A 19,022-nucleotide genomic window follows, 5' to 3' on the forward strand; every position below is an offset into this window, starting at 1 on the left:
TGGTGTGGCGGACTTGTGTGGGTGTCTAGATCTTGGTGGATTCTGAGCTGTGGGTTGTAATAGCTGTGGCGGAATTCCGAGGCTGCGGCGGTGTTCTGCACGGCGGTAAGCGGGATTTACCGCTAATGTTGTATTGAGGGCCTAAATGTCATCACACTCTACATCGTCCCATACACATTTTTGTTCATCTACAATTTGCTCCCACTGTAATTTTTATTTTTTCTTTCCCTTTTTGAATTTTCCCTAAATAATCTTTCCATTTTAATTTCTTCCCTCCTCTCATAATTTTTCAATTTCCTCATTTTAATCATGATACAATTTATAAATTCCCGATGCTCCAGTTATACCAATCACAATAATCACTATTACTTGCCATATTTTCAAAATTATTCCTTTCCCTAGGTTGCCCAGCCAATTTCCCACAGAAGCAAAACCTTTGCCAACCTTTTCCCAGGTTCTTTCAGCTCTTTCAAATCAGTGCTATTATTAGTCAGATTGTTAATAAGGATTCTAATTTCTTTACTGTTAGGTATATATATTTTTGCTAAAAGGATATCTAACGCCAGGCGGTTCTGAAGAGTCATAGATCTTACCACAGCTATTTCTGTATCCATTAGGATCATGGCTCCTGAAACATTTGTTAGCATGTCATCCACAGTAGTAGACAAAGTTTGAATTTTCACAGAATTCAGAATAACTCCCACCGAAGAAGTTATTACTCCAAATATGTCTCCCACTATGCCAGAATAAGATTCTCACTTTTGTCTAACATGATGTAATTCAGTCATTTAGGTATTTTACTTAGGTCCTCAAGTTGATAAATCTTTGGGAAAGCTATCCCCAAGTAACATGTGCCATTCCATCCTCTTGGAAGACGTTAATACGCATTTGGTCCACAGATGTAATAAACTCCTGGAATTGGTGGATCTTGTCCATTTAACATGAACGTCTATTTACTCTGAAACAAAAACACATGTATACATTCACTCATTCCCACAAACATCGTGTCAGTTCTAGACTTAGGCCTATATACACAAAGCTTTCATTTGTGTTATGCATCTAAAGCTGGTTATAAAATCTTGTAAGTAAAAGACTACAACTTATTCCATAAGTAAGGGGAAAACTATCGTAAGTAACTCTTTCCTCTACGGATGAAGGAATCTGCGTACAGACATAATAATGTCTTGTATACAACGCCTCAACATACTCACGCAATAAGCAATAGAAAACATTAGAAGAAAGGTCTCCTGGGTACTATCTACGTGCAAATACTTTTCATGTATCCTAAACGTATCTCCTTCTGTGGGTGCAGTAGTTTTCTCTAAAGCAGAGCTATGGTTGGCCACAATCTTGTCAAGAAGAGTCATACTCACAATCAACACCAAACACAATATCATACACACAATCGCCACCCCAATACCTAAGAATTTGCAGCACCTATTCTTCTTAGCTTGTTGGCTGTGGTTACTCATGATTGGTAAAGAATCAGAAAGCAGAAAAGAAAATGTATAAATTTGCAGCAAAAACAAAACAAAAATCTTCAATCTTCTTTAGCGGTTATTTTCAGCTTTCAGTCTTTCTTCCAGGATCTTTTGGCAAAAATATGTAACTCGTCAAAATCGGTTTAGCAGCTTGTCAAATCAGGTTATTCAAAGTCTCTTCTGGTTACGTTCAATAGTCTATTTGTACTCTTCTTTAGTCTCACAGTTTCACAAAGTTCTGTTAATTGTTTTTTCTTCACATGCCAAACTATTGACCTGGAATGTCTCGATCAAAACGAAAAGAAAAAAATTCACTCTGCCATTCACTTGTCGTTGCATACGCCCATTCAGGACCTGCGTACCTTCTGTTTGCAATTCTCTTTCTTTTCAATCCTCCAACTCCATTTAATTCTCCATCACTCAAGTCTTCTCTCCTTATTGTGTCAACTTCTTCCTCAATTGTTGTCACTGTAATAGCTTCTTTCCTCTTTGTTTGTGATTTCGACCACTTATCTTCTTTCAGTGGACCTCTTATCAATGCTCTTTTCAGTGCTGAATTTGTAACTTCTCTTTGTTCTGCAGGATTTTCTCCTGACGTACCTGCAACTGATTCAGGAGGAGTCAGATCATTTTGGCTTTGATCCTACTCAACACCTTCCACCTCGGGGTCTGCAGTTTGCTCTGGTTCTCTTTCAGGACCATCTACTTCTGGGAGAGCCCTCCTCCGACTACACTGTCCTGTAACCTCAGTTGAGGTTTGTTCACTGTCACTCTCCTATAGGTCTTCCACTTCGTCTCTCACAAGAGTGTTTGAACTATTTTCAGTCTGCTCAGATTCAGTCTCCGATTCTCCTGTTTCTCTCTCTGAGCCTGGGTTTCATCTGGAAGTTGTTGGTACTCTCAATAGCTCTTCTTCATTGTCCAAAGGACAGGGTACTTTCCGAGTATGGCTGGCATGAAACCATTCCGGAACTCCAGTGCACTTCACAGCTGTGGGAGTAACTAGTACTACTTGGGAAGGGCCTTTCCACAGAGGCTCCAAGCAAGTCTTCCTCATGTGCTTTCTGATAACAAGCCAATCTCCCGCTCTCAAGTTGTGACTTTGATCTTGAGATGGTTGCAGTGTGGTGGTTTCCACCTGATGGGAGAAAGAGCGAACCACATCAGCCAGACCTTTGCAGTAATCCAACACCATATCATTTGTCATGTTCACAAAACCATTGGCAGGAACCACTGGCAGCCTCATTGCTCTGCCCAGGAGGATTTTATGTGGCGACAGTCCAGTTTTCCTGTTGGCTGTGTTTCTCATGCTCATCAGAACTGACAGCAGTGCATCGGGCCATTTCAGATTCGTAGACACACACATCTTTGTAATTCTTGACTTCAGGATACCATTCATCTACTCAGCAAGTCCTGAGGCTTCAGGGCGGTAGCTACAATGCAACTTCTGCTGAATGTTTAAAGCTGGAAAGTAGTAATTTAGTTACATCTTTGTTGAAGTGACTTCCTCTATCTGATTCTAAAGAGATGGGAAACCCTAAATGAGGGATCAGTTCCCTAAGCAGTAACTACGCTACTGTAAGGCTGTTATTTCTTCATGTTGGATAAGCTTCAGTCCAATGACTAAAGATACAAACAATCACCAATACATATCTCAATCCTCCACACACAGGCAATTTAATGAAATCCATCTGCATTCTGCTAAATGGACCACTTGCTCTTCCAATGTGGCTCATATTTACCACAGTCCCTTTACCCACCTTCATCTGTTGACAGGCAAATTGCTTTGGCAAACTGTCCACATTTTGGATTGAACCAGAACTGCTTGAAAGTATGAAACATGGCATCCCTTCCAACATGTGCTTGGCCATGAACATATCTAGCCATTTGAGTCAGCAAACTGTCCGGCAGAACCACTTCTCCCTCCCCGGATACCCATACTTCATCCTCACATTGAACACATTTTAATTTCAACCAGTTTTCTTCCCATCTCTGCCAACATTATGCTGAAGTGCTTTAATTTCTTCCTAAGTGTCAATTACATGTAATGCATAATTTGGGCACATTTCTTCTCCTTCAGGTAACAGTTCTCATTTATTTTTTAATGATATACAGTTCTTGGCATCACCATGGACTCCAAGTTAACTATGAATGCCCAAGTGGACAAATTAGCACGAACACGCTTCATCACCTTGAAGACTCTACGACGCATCTTCCCCCACCTCGGATTTCCACACAAGGTGCAAGCTACTATCTCGCTTGTACTATCCAAATTGGATTATGCCAATGGCCTCTACCATGGATCATCTCTATCTATTATGAAAAAACTACAACGTATTCAGAACTCCGCAGCCAGGCTACTATTACATGTAAAGCCACAAGCCCACATCTCCCCTTCCTTGAGAGCACTACACTGCTTACCCGTTGCCAGAAGATGCACTTTCAAGCTGCTTTGTATCACCCACAAAGCTATACATGGAACAGGACCGCTTTTTATCAGAAACAAAATAACCAAATATATTCAACAAAAAAACCTCCGCTCAAGATTGCCACCCCGCCTTAGAACACCACCATACAAGAAAAAGACTATAGGTGGTACATCCTTCTCCGTTCAAGCAGCCAAACTATGGAATTCATTACCCCCAACTATAAGAGCCACAGATAACTTTCTTGTCTTCAGAAAACTACTTAAGAGTTGGCTCTTTCCTTCATAACCACCATATTCAAACAACTATGGACTGCATATGCCTATGTTGATAAATATTTTTTCTGATTATGTGTATATTTCTAGTTATGTATAGTTCTTTAGAAAATATGTATTGCTACTATGTCATAACAATAAACTACACACACACTCTTTAAACCCGTTTAACTAAGTATATTTACCCATGGTTTTAAATGTGTATTGTGTGTACATATATTGGTGCATTTGTGTGTGTATTCATGTGTGTATGTGTGTGTGTGTGTGTGTGTGTGTGTGTGTATATATATATATGTATGTATGTGTGTATGTTGTTCTGTGCTTGGCATGTTCGTGGGTCCGTGCATGGCTCCTGGGTGGGTTGTTATATACTAGATATCTATGAATCCCTGCTCTCATCTTATATCACACTTATCTACCCATCATCATATGTCATGTCTCTATCAATCTATCCTCCATTCCAACTCTGACTCATCCCAAATCATTTCTACTACTTTAATCTCCTAAATAACTCTGCCTAAGCTCTTCCCTCTGCTTCCAAATCTAACTCACCAAACCTCACTTTACTACCATAACCTCCCAAACAACCCTACTAAATTCGCCCTCATTTATCTCACCCTGCTACTATAATCTCCCTAACCCTTCCACAGACTCTTCCCTCCTCCATCCTCCTTTACTCATCTCAAGCCTAAATCCTATTGCCATATACTCCCAATTAACACTTCTGGATTCTTTCCTCCTCCACCCCTCCATTATTCCAGTCAATCTAATTAACAAACTCTCATATCCGTGGCTCAAATTAACTCATAATCATACTAAAACTGTACTCATATTTCCCAATACTAATCCATCACTAATTCTTGTTGGGTTCCGGAGCAGCGTGCTACTCGCAGAAAAGCGCTTCAACACCTTGTCAGGGATAGTAAGCGATATATAAATACTATTACAATACAATACACACAACCCCCCAAATTGTTTTGTCATGAGCATAATGCATGTTCTTTGTCCGTTTTGACTCAAGTCCATGGTGGTGTAAACCACCCAGTAGCATATTTTTCAGCTACTTTGGACCCAGTTGCAGCAGCTTTACCAGGCTGTCTACGTGCAGTTACAGCGATTGGACTGAGCCTCACTCAAAGTGAGAGCATTGTGATGGGACATCCTTTAACTGTCATGGTCCCTCGCTTCATTGAAGTTTTACTCACCAGAACCAAGACTCAGCATTTAACTAATGCCAGGTTGACACAATATGAGACTGTTATCCTGGGTTCACTGAAGGTGTCATTGAAAAGGTGTACAGTGCTTAACCCAGTAACTTTGCTTCTGAAGAGAATATTGAGGTTGACAAATTGAAAGACATTGTACATGGCTATCTGGAGGTTACTGATTGGTGCACAAAACCGAGACCTGATATTCGAGATACTCGATTGGAAGAAAATGACCAAATCATTTTTGTTGATGGCTCCTGTTTAAGAGCTAACATGGGAACAATGAGAGCAGGATATGCTGTGTGCACAATTTCTGGTATACTTGAATCGTCCTGGCTCTGAGGAGTATATTCTGCACAAGTGGCTGAATTGGTAGCCTTTATGAAAGCATGCCGTGTATCTGCACAGCTTAAAGTTACTATTTATACAGACGGCCAGTATGGATTTGGAATAGTCCATGATTTTGACCAGCTATGGTCACAGAGAGGTTTCCTGACCTCTTCTTGTTCACCTGTTAGAAATGGTGACAGGATTCATGACTTGCTGCAAGCTATAAAAATGCCTGAAAAGATTGCTGTGGTGAAATGTAGTGCACACCTGAAGTCATAAGATTTAATTTCAATGGGAAATGGATATGTGGATCAAGTCCCTAGGTAACCCATAGGGCAGGGTGCTGTGTAGGCAAAAGGCAGGACATGTACTTGTAGTTTACATGTCCTGGTAGTGTAAAACTCCTAGATTTGTTTTTATACTGCTGTGAGGCCTGCTCCCTCCATAGGCTAACATTGGGGCTACCCTCATACATTGTTTCAGTGGTAGCTGCTGATCTGAAAGGAGTAGGAAGGTCATATTTAGTATGGCCAGAATGGTGATACAAAATCCTGCTGACTGGTGAATTTGGATTTCATATCACTATTTTAGAAATGCCTCTTTTAGAAAGGGAGCATTTCTCTGCCTTAAATCTTTCTGTATCTTACAATCCACGTCTGGCTGACTTTAGTTGACAGTTCCTTGTGCATTTACTTAGACACACCCCAAAACAGGATACGCAGCCTCACTTGCCTACATCTGCATTTTGAATGGGTCTTCTTGGGCTGGGAGGGTGGAGGGCCTGCCTTCACACAAAGGACTGCACACTCCCTACTGGGACTCTGGTAGACCGGATTTAACTGAAAGGGGACCTGGTGCAATTCTAAGCCACTCTTTGAAGTCTCCCCCACTTCAGAGGCACATTTGGGTATATAAACAGGGCCTCTGCCCCTACCAACTCAGACACTTCCTGTAGAAGAAACTTGACCCAGAACCTGCATCCTGCCAAGAAGAACTGCCTGGCTGCCCAAAGGACTCACCAGTCTGCTTTCTGTGAAATACTGCTGCCTTGCTGTCACCCTGCTGCCTTGCTGCTCTCTGGCTGATGTGAAGAAGTGCTCTACAAGGGCTTGGATAGAGCTTGCCTCCTGTTCCCTGAAGTCTCAGGACCAAAAAGACTTCACCTCTACAAGAAGGATTTCTTGTGCGGTGAAATTCGACGCACAGCCTGCCAGGAAAGTTGCACAGCCTGCACCGTGGTGAAAATTTCCCCGCACGCAGAACCAGAACAACGCAGCATGACTTCGCAATGAGGAGAGCAACGCAGGGCCAGTGTAGCGACCGGATATTCGAGCACGATCCGCTGCATCAATTCCTCTCTGGAAGTTGGGCTGCATCGTTCCGGCTCGGCTGTGCGTTGATCCAGTGGGCCGTGCGTCGAATTTCTAGTCACTACGCTGGCGCTGCGTCGATCTTCTCGATGCGAAGTCAGGCTGCGTCATTCTGGTTCGGTGTGCAGTGAATTTTTCACTGCGGTGCAGGCTGTGTGTCATTTCTGGCAGGTGGTGCGTCAAATTTCACCACACAAGGATTCCTTCTTGTTGAGATGAAGTCTTTTTGGTCCTGAGACTTCATGGAACAGGAGGCAAGCTCTGTCCAAGCCCTTGGAGAGCACTTCTTCACCACAGCCAGAGAGCAGCAAGCAGCAAGGCAGCAGTCCTTCACAGAAAGCAGACAGGTGAGTCCTTTGGGCAGCCAGGCAGTACTTCTTAGCAGGATGCAAGTTCTGGTTCAGGTTCTCTTCTCCAGGAAGTGTCGGAGATGGTAGGGGCAGAGGCCCTGTTTAAATACCCAAATATGCCTTTGAAGTGGGGGAGACTTCAAAGAGTGGCTTAGAAGTGCACAAGGTCCCCTTTCAGTTCACTCTTGTCTGCCAGGGTCCCAGTAGGGTGTGTGGCAGTCCATTGTGTGAGGGCAGGCTACTGTCCTTTGACATGCAAGTGTCAGGCCCTTCACCATCCCAGACCAGTGTGATCCATTAAACATGCAGATGTATGCAAGTGAGGCTGAGTGTCCTGTGTTTGGGGTGTGTCTGAGTGAATGCACAAGGGAGCTGTCAACTAAACCCAGCCAGACGTGGATTGTAAGGCACAGAAGGATTTAAGTGCAGAGGAATGCTCACTTTCTAAAAGTGCTATTTCAAAGATAGTAATATTAAATCCAACTTCACCAGTCAGCAGGATTTTGTATTACCATTCTGGCCATACTAAATATGACCTTCCTACTCCTTTCAGATCAGCAGCTACCACTCAAATAATATATGAGGGCAGCCCCAATGTTAACCTATGAAGGGAGGAGGCCTCACAGCAATGTAAAAATAAATTTAGGAGTTTTACACCACCGGGACATGTAAACTACACAGGTACATGTCCTGCCTTTTGCCTACACAGCATCCTGCCCTATGGGTTACCCAGGGCACACCCTAGGGGTGATCGATATGTAGAAAAAAGGGGAGTTTTAGGCCTGGCAAGTACTTTTAAATGCCAAGTCGAATTGGCAGTAAAATTGCGCACACAGGCCTTGCACTGGTAGGACTGAGACAGTGTTGAGGACCTACTTAAGTGGGTGACACAATCAGAGCTGCAGGCCTACTAGTAGCATTTAATCTACAGGCCCTGGCACACATAGTACACTTTACTAGGGACTTATAAGTCAATTAAATAATCCAATTGGGTGTGATCCAATGTTACCATGTTTAAAGGGAGAGAGCATATGCACTTTAGCACTGGTTAGCAGTGGTACAGTGTGCAGAGTCTTAATAACAACAAAAACAGTATCTAAAAAGTGGAGGGAGGCAGGCAAAATGTTAGGGGTGATCACACTAAGGCTGTCAGGTCTAACACTCCTGTTATACCTGAAATGGCTGAAGCACAGTGTGTTTGGAGTGCAAATTACCATTAAAAAAAACCCAATTAGAAAGTTAAAATTATTAAACAAAGAAAGAGACCTTCTTTGAGGACATTGCACAGTAAAAGACAGATCTTGAATGCTGCAAGTGTTACAGAGGGACCAACAAATTGTAAAAATTAATAACACAAAAATTACATTTGCTGGAATGTACCATCCAGATAATTTTAACCTCACATGTTTTGTAGGCACAGGGGTAATAACAAAATCATGTGTTGTAAGCACAAAAATGATCAAACCTCCACTGGCTCTAACCCCATTAGATCTATGGGTTGGAACACACAATCTCAGATAGCCATCCCACATGAGATCCTTCAAGCACCAGGTTTCTTGAAACATAATAAGGTCGAAATTTTTGACATAGGTGAGCCAATCTTCATTGTCAGCGTAAACATCAGACTGGACAAGTTCCAGCAGATCACTTTCATCAGGAGACCTAAGCTGCCTTCCCCAATAAAACTAGGCAAGGGAGTGATTTTGACCAAGTCAACAGACAGTGTGCCCTCAGAAGCCTTACTGCAGAGAGAAAATAGGACGGGTGGTATTAGCGACCTAGGAAGCTAGACTCAACCTTTCTCTAGGGGGTTTGGACCACCTATTGATACAATGCAGATTGCCAGAATGCTGAGAGTGTCAGTCCATATGTTAGAACTGGAGTTTCTGGTTGTCAGAGTATGCACCCTGTAGAAGCAGGAACCACCACTCTAGTCAGGGTAAGCTAGATGCACACTAAAAGATAACCTGCGCTCACCCTCTGGTAGCTTGGCACAGAGCAGTCAGGCTTATCTAAATAGGCAATGTGTAAAGTATTTGTGCAACACACACACACACACACACACACACACACACAGAGTAACACAATGAGAGCACTACAAAAGTACACCACACAAGGTTAGAAAAAGACCTCTTATTTTTACGAGTAAAACAAGACCAAAACAGCAAATATCCAATAAGTAGAAGTTGAGTTAGGAATTTTAGAAGAATAAATTAAAAAGCAGTGTTAAGAAGTCAATAGTGCTTAGTGGTTATTGAGGTCACGGTCAACTGGGTAAATCCAAAGTTCAGACTGACTGCAATGAAGGGCAGGCCAGCTACAGGGCACACGCAGGGCCCACTGAGAAAGTACCTTGGGTGGAGGGTAGTGTCAACATGAAGGAGCGAGGTGAAGGGGATGAATTGGTTGCTATCCGCACAACCAGGGTGTGTGTCATTGTTTAGCCACGGAATTGTCAATGTGATGTCCTTGAGGTGCGGCGTTGAACTCTTTGTGATGAAGGCAATGCGTTGTTGTCAAGCTAGCGATGCGAAGGCGATGCACTGGTGCTGGTGATGATGCGTTGATCCGAAACCACGCAGTCAGCGATATGAAGTCCTCATCCTCTGCGATGTGTTGGCATCAGGAGGGATGCAGTGCTTCTGATCGGAGCAATGGTTTGATGTGTTGGTTTTTGGGGGTTGCAGCACAGATACTCACTTCAATGAGCCCATGACTGGATTAGTACCACTTGGCAGAGCAAGACTCACAGCAGGCAGAGCCCAAGTGCTGGTTACAGGCAGACTTTATTGTACCTGAGACAGTAGAAGAACAGGGAGCAAGCCAACAAGCCCTTGGAGTATCTTTGGTTTTAGGTAAGATGGATCAAGTCCTTGACCTCAACAGGGCAGAGATCAGCAGAGCAACTCAGCAAAGCAGAAAGCAGTCCTTCCATGGCAGCAGTCCATCAGATTGCCAATCCTTGTAGCACAACAGTCCTTACACCTGGCAGAGTTTGTCACAGGTCTAGTAGTGTACTGATTTGGTAGTGTCAGAAGTCTAGTACTTATACCCAGTTGTGTCTTTGAAATGAACATGACTTCAAAGAAGGATCTTTGAGGTGCACAGAGATCTTTCCTCTTAGCTCTGGCTCTGGACTATCAGTAGGGGGTAATCATCCCTTTACGTTGAGATAGGCATTCCCTTTTCAGGTGAAAGAGCCAGCTCCCTATCCCTCTTCCTGCTCAGGGAGAGCTATCAGAATGCAGATGAGTTCTTTGTCTTACCCACCATTCGTGTGTTTGTGGTTGTCTAGAGGTTATACACAGAGTGTAGCTGTCACCCACCCCAGAGACGTATTGGAGACAGGCTGCAAGGCACACAGAGTAGTATGAGCAGAAAAATGCCCACTTTCTGAAAGTGGCATTTCTAAACTAGTAATGTTAATTCGAACTTTACAATTAAAGATGATTTTTCACTGCCATTCCAAAGATATGAAAGATGATGCAGCTACTCCTTTCTAATCAGGAATTACAGCTTAAGAGTGTATTAAGGAATTAGCGATGCTAGCCTATGAGAGAAGTAGGCCTCACAGCATTGAAAAACATATTTGGCTGTTTGTCACTACCAGAGCATATAAAACTTGAAAGTACGTGTCCTACCATTTCCTTACACACCAGCCTGCCTATAGGGCTACCTAGGGCCTTCTTTAGGGGTGACTTGTGTGTAATAAAAGGGTTATTTAAAACTTGGCAAGTATGACAAGTCGAAGTGGCAGTGCACTGCACACACAGGCCCTGCCATGGTTGGCCTGAGACAGGTTTGAGAGGCTACTTGTGTGGGTGGCACCCCACAATTAGTGCTGCAGGCCCACTAGTAGCATTTAATTTACAGACCCTGGTTATATGATATACTACAATAACAAGGGACTTACAAGTACATTAAATATGTTAGTTGTGTACACACTGAAGTTATCATGTTTAGGGGAGAATCACATGCACTTTAGCACTGGTCAGCATTGATAAAGTGCTCAGAACGCTAACAAAAAGATGCAGCAAAAATAGGAGGCAAGTAGGTAAAACATTTAAGGAAGACAACCCTAAGGACGACAGGTCTAACATCATATCATTGAGGCCTGTCAAAAGTGTGAAATGGTTAGTGCATGGAACGTTGGGATCTTCTGGCTGGTTAGGAAAGTTTGCCTCCAATAAAGAGGTCAGATTCAAGCCCTTTTGCAAATGTCTAATAAAAAACATATGGCCCCTCTGAGGCTAAGGCCTGCAGATGTTTCGTAGAGGACATGCCTTGCAAAGGTCTGTTATCTCAAGTTTGTAATCACACTATTGCCAAAATCAGGATCTGGGTTATTTTATGAGTAGTTATGATCTGATACATTGACTGATCTGTCAGGAAAACTAAGGGGATATGCCTCTAAGGGGGCCTACAGCAGGATGTTTGAATGAGGTTTTTGGCTGAGGCAGGAATGCCCCTGGGCATGCTAGGCTTGGGCTCACTCATAAGTGCACCAGGTGGGGTAATATAGATTGCCACAATGTAGGGGAGGCTTAATATAGTGTTGACAGATTCTCAAGGTTTTAGCAACCTCAGCATCATGTTTTAAAGTATATCCATCAAGAGTGCAAGACGATCATTAAAAGATCTATAAATTTAGTTTAAAAGGGAGCCCATGCTGAGTTATCATAGGTACAGGGGAAAATATTAACCGTAGTAACAGTAGGGTCAGGGGTTTTGTTATGCCTGTCTTTTGGAACAGAAGTGATATGCTTGGACTTCCTGTTACTCTTTGCGCCCAGGGAGCGATTGTGAGGCAACTGCTGATCTGAGGATTCTGGACAAGACTGGACTGGGTAATAGGCATTGTCCAAAAGGCCCACAAGGCTGTACAACTGAGCTAACATTGGCAGGCTTAGGTATATTTGTTGAGACAGCAAGATCTAAAGAAAGATGCCTTTTTGCCAGATCAATTTCTTTACTGATCACACGTACAGCTCTGGCTAGAAATGTGTCTATAGTCATTAGGGGCCCAAGGTGGTTTTTGGATTTGAGTCCTTCCTTTCCCAATGACTTGGACTGAAAAAGCTCAGCAAAGTAAAAGCCAAGAACTGTGGGTAATTAACAAATACAAACAAGTCAACGAAAAATAAAAGCAAGTAGACACCTTACTTTTCTTGCTGCTTCACACCTCTAGATGGGGAAGGTTCCTTGTAGATACAGGGTAGGCCCTCAAATGTCCACGGACCGGCACAGACTAATCTGCTGTTGGCCCGGTCATTGCCTGGCCGCATCCCGTTGTTCTCCCTGCACTTAAAAGCACACTGGATAGGGTGGAGCTTATCCTACTGGACTCTGTGGTATATTCTGGGGCTTGCAGTTACCCACAGCCACGGCAGAATGGGCATCCCAAGCCCCCGGGTCTGCCTGCGGTTAAAAGCGCACAGGATATGCAGTAGTAGTTGGTAGCAGGCGTAAGTGGTGGGGCAAATGAATTAGTCATTTTGACCCAATTACAGGCACTGAGACAATGTGAATGCCTTTAGGGCCAACAGAAAACCTCTCAATCATGGCCGTTATAAACAGTGTTTATAATGGACCATGACTGAAAGTTATGGAATTAAGGCTGAAGGCAGTGTAAGTTTTACATGGTCATTGCATTAAAAATAAAATACACACATTAAAAATGAAATACATACTTACCCACTGCCACACTCCCTCCTGTCCTCTTCTCTTTGGTGTTTCTCAGTACTGTACGGAGCACATGGTTTCAGAGCCAACACCCTTAACAACTCCAGACACTGTTCTCAAGCTGCTTATAATGTAAAGAGATTGGTTTGAGTGTGCTGGTTCGATGTTCCCTAAGGCTCTGGGTCTTGTGCCTGCTCCACCCAGCTGTCGAGTTGGAAAGGTTTAAGGTTTAAGGTTTAAGGTGCACATGTCTGGCTGGCTTTCACAAGACAGCCAGCCAAAGTGCCATGCACACTTTAAACTTAAATGCCCAGCACTCTTCCCTGCTACTGCTATTCAGAAGCAATTACGCCACCCTGCCCTGACACACAGCAGTAGTGTAAAAGAAATTAGTAGTAAATTAACTTTATTACAATTTTATTTTTGAACTCTTCTACATTTTGTTTAGTGGGGGAAGCTCCTCCCCCAGTAGAGTAGCTCGGGCAGGAGGCGGTGGAGCCCCTCCTCCTGGCTCTGTGGTGTATTCTGGGGCTCGCACTACCCCACAGCAGCAGCAGAATGAGCGTTTTCCAGAAGTTCAGCTTTCCATGCAGGGTTTTAGGGTTAGAGTTGGAGACAGTTTTCTGAGATAGTAAGCAATAAAAGGATATAAGCTGTAAAAAAGAAAAACATTATAAATAGTACTCCATGTCCAGACAGACAGCTTAAAACGTGAGTTTGATTGTACACATCAAATAAACACTCAGGGCCTGATTTAGGTATTGGCAGATGAGTTACTCCGTCACAATGGTGAGGGATATCCTGTCTGGCAATATGTAAATCCCATTATATCCTATGGGATTTAGATCATGGCAGACATGATATCCATCACTGTTGTGACAGAGTAACTTATCCGCCAATATCTAAATCAGGCCCTATGAGTCTAGCCTGATGTGTCCCAACCCTAGGACCGCCCTTTTAAACATAGGCTGGAGTGTGCCAGCCTTGGTACAGGGTCTGTAAACTGCAGAAGCAGAATTGGCATAGAAAAAAGAAAGTGTTATTTAATGATATTCCCTCACTACCTTGTATCAAAGTTTTTATTTATTTTTGACTCATCGTAGTAAGAGTTACTTGACATTGGCTGAGAGCATCTGGTCAATAAGCAAACAGATTCTAGGTTGTTTTTATGGCAGAGTAACTATTGATATGAAAGGTACTTACAGCTAACTTCCTAAGTGTATGCTCTGCATGTTTTCATATGTGGTAGCCAGTGGTGTTTATGCATCGTACGATTAAGAGAAGCGGAGGAATGGAGGTCTGTGGGTTCCATTTTGAAAGCCCCTGATTTGTACCCTGCACAAGATGGAGGTGATTTGGATTTCCCAGACAGTGGAAGAGTATTGCCGAGAGAGGAGACCTAGTTACTGAAGTAGGGAGAACGATACAGGGCTCCTATAGAAATATGATTGGGTTGTTTTGCTGAGGGGAATCTCTGAAACCTCTTCCTGTACCACTGTTAAGTAGCTGAAGTTGGCTGACTCGCTGCTTCCCTACTGTATGCTGTAGAGGGTGCTGTAGAGGGTGGAATAAAAAAGGGAACCATAAAAGACCAAGAGATGAAGAGGACTGATTGAAAGCACACATATCATACATATATTTTATATATAATAGATCTAATATTAGTATAATCAAAAGATCCTAACTGCAGCCATAAGCATTGGCAGAGCCTGTAAGTTTAGAGTTTGGTACTCTTGGCTTTGCCACTTCTATTTGGTGATGCTATACACACACAGTTGCATACATTTGTAGGTTTCAGCATGTGTGCCTATAGAACAAAGCATGCACCTTTTTAGTTTACAGATCTGAGAAAGATTTAGAAAAAAAAGATAGTTTGAAAGTGATTTTTTTTTAATGCATAAGTGTCCACAACAATATGCTCCCTGATCCTCCTGCACTGGGCATTCAGCAACAAAGGAGCCAGGCGCATGGTGGGGTGATAGGAGCTAGAGGGAGCCGATGGGGAGATGGAAAGAACAAAAAAGCAGCAGGGAGGTTAGTGGGGAGAAGCACAAATGCTTGCAACACAAGGAAGACAGAAGCATAGAGCAAGGTGGTGGGAGGGTGTGTATTTGGGGAGGGGGAAAGAACATGTGCGATAGAGAGCTGTAAAATACATGCATTCTCATCCCACAGTATCACCCGTGGACTATCCATAGGTGTCAGTCTTAGAACAATCTTGCCAAACGGTGTAGACCAATAGTGCATTCTGCCCTATAAAACACACTATGGCACCAAAAATACATTTTGACAAATAATACATGTTATTTGTCATATTACAGCTATGATTCAATGCAAACGTCAATTGACGTCACCGTATCCTGTCGTCACGCTTGTGGATAGCGTGAAGCAGTGAGCTTCCAGGCTATTTGCCTATGAACTGCAGAGAGACCCCTGAATCTGTTTGAATGCTTTTCTTCGTAAGTAATGTGCAATTTGCACATTGGCAAAACATACACAACAAGCCACAAACAGCGTGTCGTGGCCCCTTTCCGCACTCAACAGTGATACATGTTGCTCCTATGTGTTACACCTACTTCCTACCTCATGTACTGCTTTTACTCCGACATACCCTCCTCACCAGGGGCTGCTCCTCCTTCGCCTAGCCTTTTTTTTAACTTAATGCTCACACACATTTGTTAATCCTACCCACCCATTCCGTGTTGCTACTGATGAACTGCTCCATTGTTGCACACCAAATGTCAGGGTATTTGAAATATTTATTTTTACATTTCTTGGAGGGCCCAAAAGCGCCCATTTGCTGCCAGGCTGCTCCAACATCATAAATGTCCTACTGCAAAAGTGAAAAATCATGTTTAATTTACCAGTCCAAATATCTTCCACTATCTTGAAACGTAACTAAATTATAATGGTGATACATGCATACACCTACAGAATGACACAGCCAATAACATGACATGTACAGGTTTATGCATGAATTGCATTTCTTTTGCAGATGCTTAAAAAACATTGGCAAACCAACAAGCTATAAAGGTGAGGCCTATTTCTTTGATAATGTTTGTCTGATTGCCTATAACTTTTGCCCCCATGGTTAGATTTGCATGATATTTGGCAACCACTTGACATAGAATAAATGTATATATATGTTCACTGAAAAAAATACAAAGGTTACAGGGCAATTATAGCTAGGAAATATAATTTACCAAACCTTAGAAATACACTAAAAAAACAAAGGTTAAGCGTAAAGGTTATAGTTAGGTTCAGATAAAACCATATAAATTCTGATGTTATAGTTATCTGAAGTAATTATAACTCATGCCCTAAGGTAACTATAACATGCACCCCACCATGCACAGCTTTCTCATCAATAATTTCACTGCAAATGTTACAGTCATATTATTATCAATAATATGGTAACAGATGTCATGAGTGATGCAATATGTGAGATTTTCGGTAGTGCATAGCAAAGGTGCAAATTATAGTTACCCTAGGGCATGAGTTATAGGTATTTTAGATAGCTATAACTATATCTGCAGAATTTCTATGGTTTTATGTGTTTAAAATCTGAATCTAATTAAAATGTCCCTGTAACTCTGTTGTTTTAGTGAATGTCTAAGGTTTTTTTACATTTTATTTCCTAACTATATATCAGTGAATGTCTATGTTTTTTAAATGCTACTTTCTAACTTTAACGTACTAGTAACCTTTGTTTTTTTAAAGTAAAGTGATATTTAATTACCATACATTGATCCAACTGCCGCTGCACACGGCTTTTGGCTATTATCAGTGGGGGGTTGGCTGTAGGGCGTAGCATGTGACCAGACCCTGCGGCCAACCCCAGGCATGCAGCCAACCTCTGCTATCAAAGGCTTTCAGCCGCATGCAGCAGGAGGATGTCTGCAGGGCCTGAGGCCACCCTCCCACTTGCAGCAAACCCCATTGTTTTCTGGGTTTTAAAGTGGGTTTGGGATTGGCTGTAATGGTGTGCCAGTGGTGTTCTGAGTCGTTGAGTGTAAGTGGCTAAATGGATGTGTGAGTTGGTGGGATCAGTGGGTATGAGTGGGTCTGTGATTGTTTTTTTTGTTTAATTGAGGTCTGGATCTACGGAATACATTTTTCTACAACTTACTCCCCAGGTGGGGAGCCATTATATCCTATTTCTACTTCATCCCACCTGTGTCCTGACTTACAAAATGACAGGCACAACTTTTCTGTCAGGTTGCGGCCAGCCAATCACAGCATTGCTCTTGGCGCGTGGATTCATAGGACAACATCTATAGACCACCACCATTCGTTTTTCTTTAATACCTCCAAAAATACTGAACTGACATACACAAAATTACTAAAGAGGATATTTCTGGACCAAGATGTAGCTTTCTGCGAAATTAGGTGTAATTCCGTTCAGCGGTTCAGGCTTTAGTCATGTATGAAATCCCTATGGGAAATTGCATGTGGAAAACATGTTTGGGGCCCCCCTTGTTTTTCTGCCCCTGCTTGACAAACCACCCTGAAATATTTTAGACAGCAGCTGAGGTGAGTGGCAAACTAGTTTTAAAAATTGTGTGAAGATTTGTCAAACTGCCTCAAAGCTATTAGACAAACAAAACATGTTTTTCCTATGTAAACTAGGTTCTAAGCCAAAGGTTACAGGGACGTTATAGTTAGGTTGTGAATTTACTCACACAAAACCAGAGTTAGAATTGTTTCCAGTAACTATAACCCGCGACCTAAGGTAATTATAACTCTCGCTGCCGCCATGTACTGATATTTACCCTAGATATTACAATGCTCATGACAACTTTTATAACGTCAATTAAAATATCAATGAAACATTAGCAGTCAAAATATTGAAGAAAAATGTGCATAACCACCCAACCATGCATGACCTTTGGCAGTGTACAGCAGGATTTGGCTACAGGGTCTGGCCTGCGGCCAACCCCTATAACCACCAAACCCATGCTGCGGACAGCTTTTGGCCATGGGTGGTGGGAGTTGGCCACAGGGCCTGTCTCTCTAGGGGTGAGAATATGTTTAAGAGGGTGTCTCTGGGGGTGAGAGTGGCCTTGAGAGTGTCTGTTGGGTGTGAGAGTGGGTATGAGAGTGGGTGTAAGAAGAAACACTCTACTGGTTACTTGGTAAGTGCTACCTCATTGTGGGAATGGCCCGTATGGGGGAAAGGGGATCCACATGGCTCCCCCTCCCCTGGCTGATTTATACCTAGGTGACCATGTCCCTTGGGGCCCTCTACAATTCAATGGTGGGGGGCTGCACGCCTCCCCTTCCACGGCCAATCAGAGGTGGGAGTCCATGTAGCCTCTCTCCCCTGGCCAATTTCAGCCCTTGGGACCTCATCCCCGGGGCTCGGCCTTCATGAAATAGAGGAGGGCAGCCCCTTGGCCACAACTCCCTGGACTGATCTCAGGCCAGGGGACCCCATCCCCTGGCCGTACTATTTATTTGGGGGGTGAAGGGGGCATCCAGCCCTGTCCGTGGGCTGATTTCAGCCCCTGGAACCCCCATCCTTAACATTGTATTTTTTGTTGGAAGGGGGGCCAGCCCACCTTCTCAGGTCAATGTCGGCCCAGAGACCCCATCCCCTGGGGCCTGGCCTTAATTTTTTTTTTGGGGAGGATGGGGCCACACAGTCCCTGGGCTGATCTCTGCCCTCAGGACCCCATCCCTCAGAGCCCGGCCTTCATGAAATGGAAGAGGGGAGCCACGTGGCCCCCCTCCCCAGTCCGATCTCAGCCCCAGGGGACCCCATCCTCCCAGGGCCCAGCCTTAACATTGTATTTCTTTGGGGGGAAGGGTGGCTGTGCAGCCCCCCTCTCTGGGCCAATCTCGGCCCTGGGTACCCCCATTCCCCTGGGTCCAGCCTTAGTATTGTATTTTTTTGGGGG

This window comes from Pleurodeles waltl, chromosome 2_1 (assembly GCF_031143425.1).
Source record: "Pleurodeles waltl isolate 20211129_DDA chromosome 2_1, aPleWal1.hap1.20221129, whole genome shotgun sequence".
In the NCBI taxonomy this organism is placed as follows: domain Eukaryota; kingdom Metazoa; phylum Chordata; class Amphibia; order Caudata; family Salamandridae; genus Pleurodeles; species Pleurodeles waltl.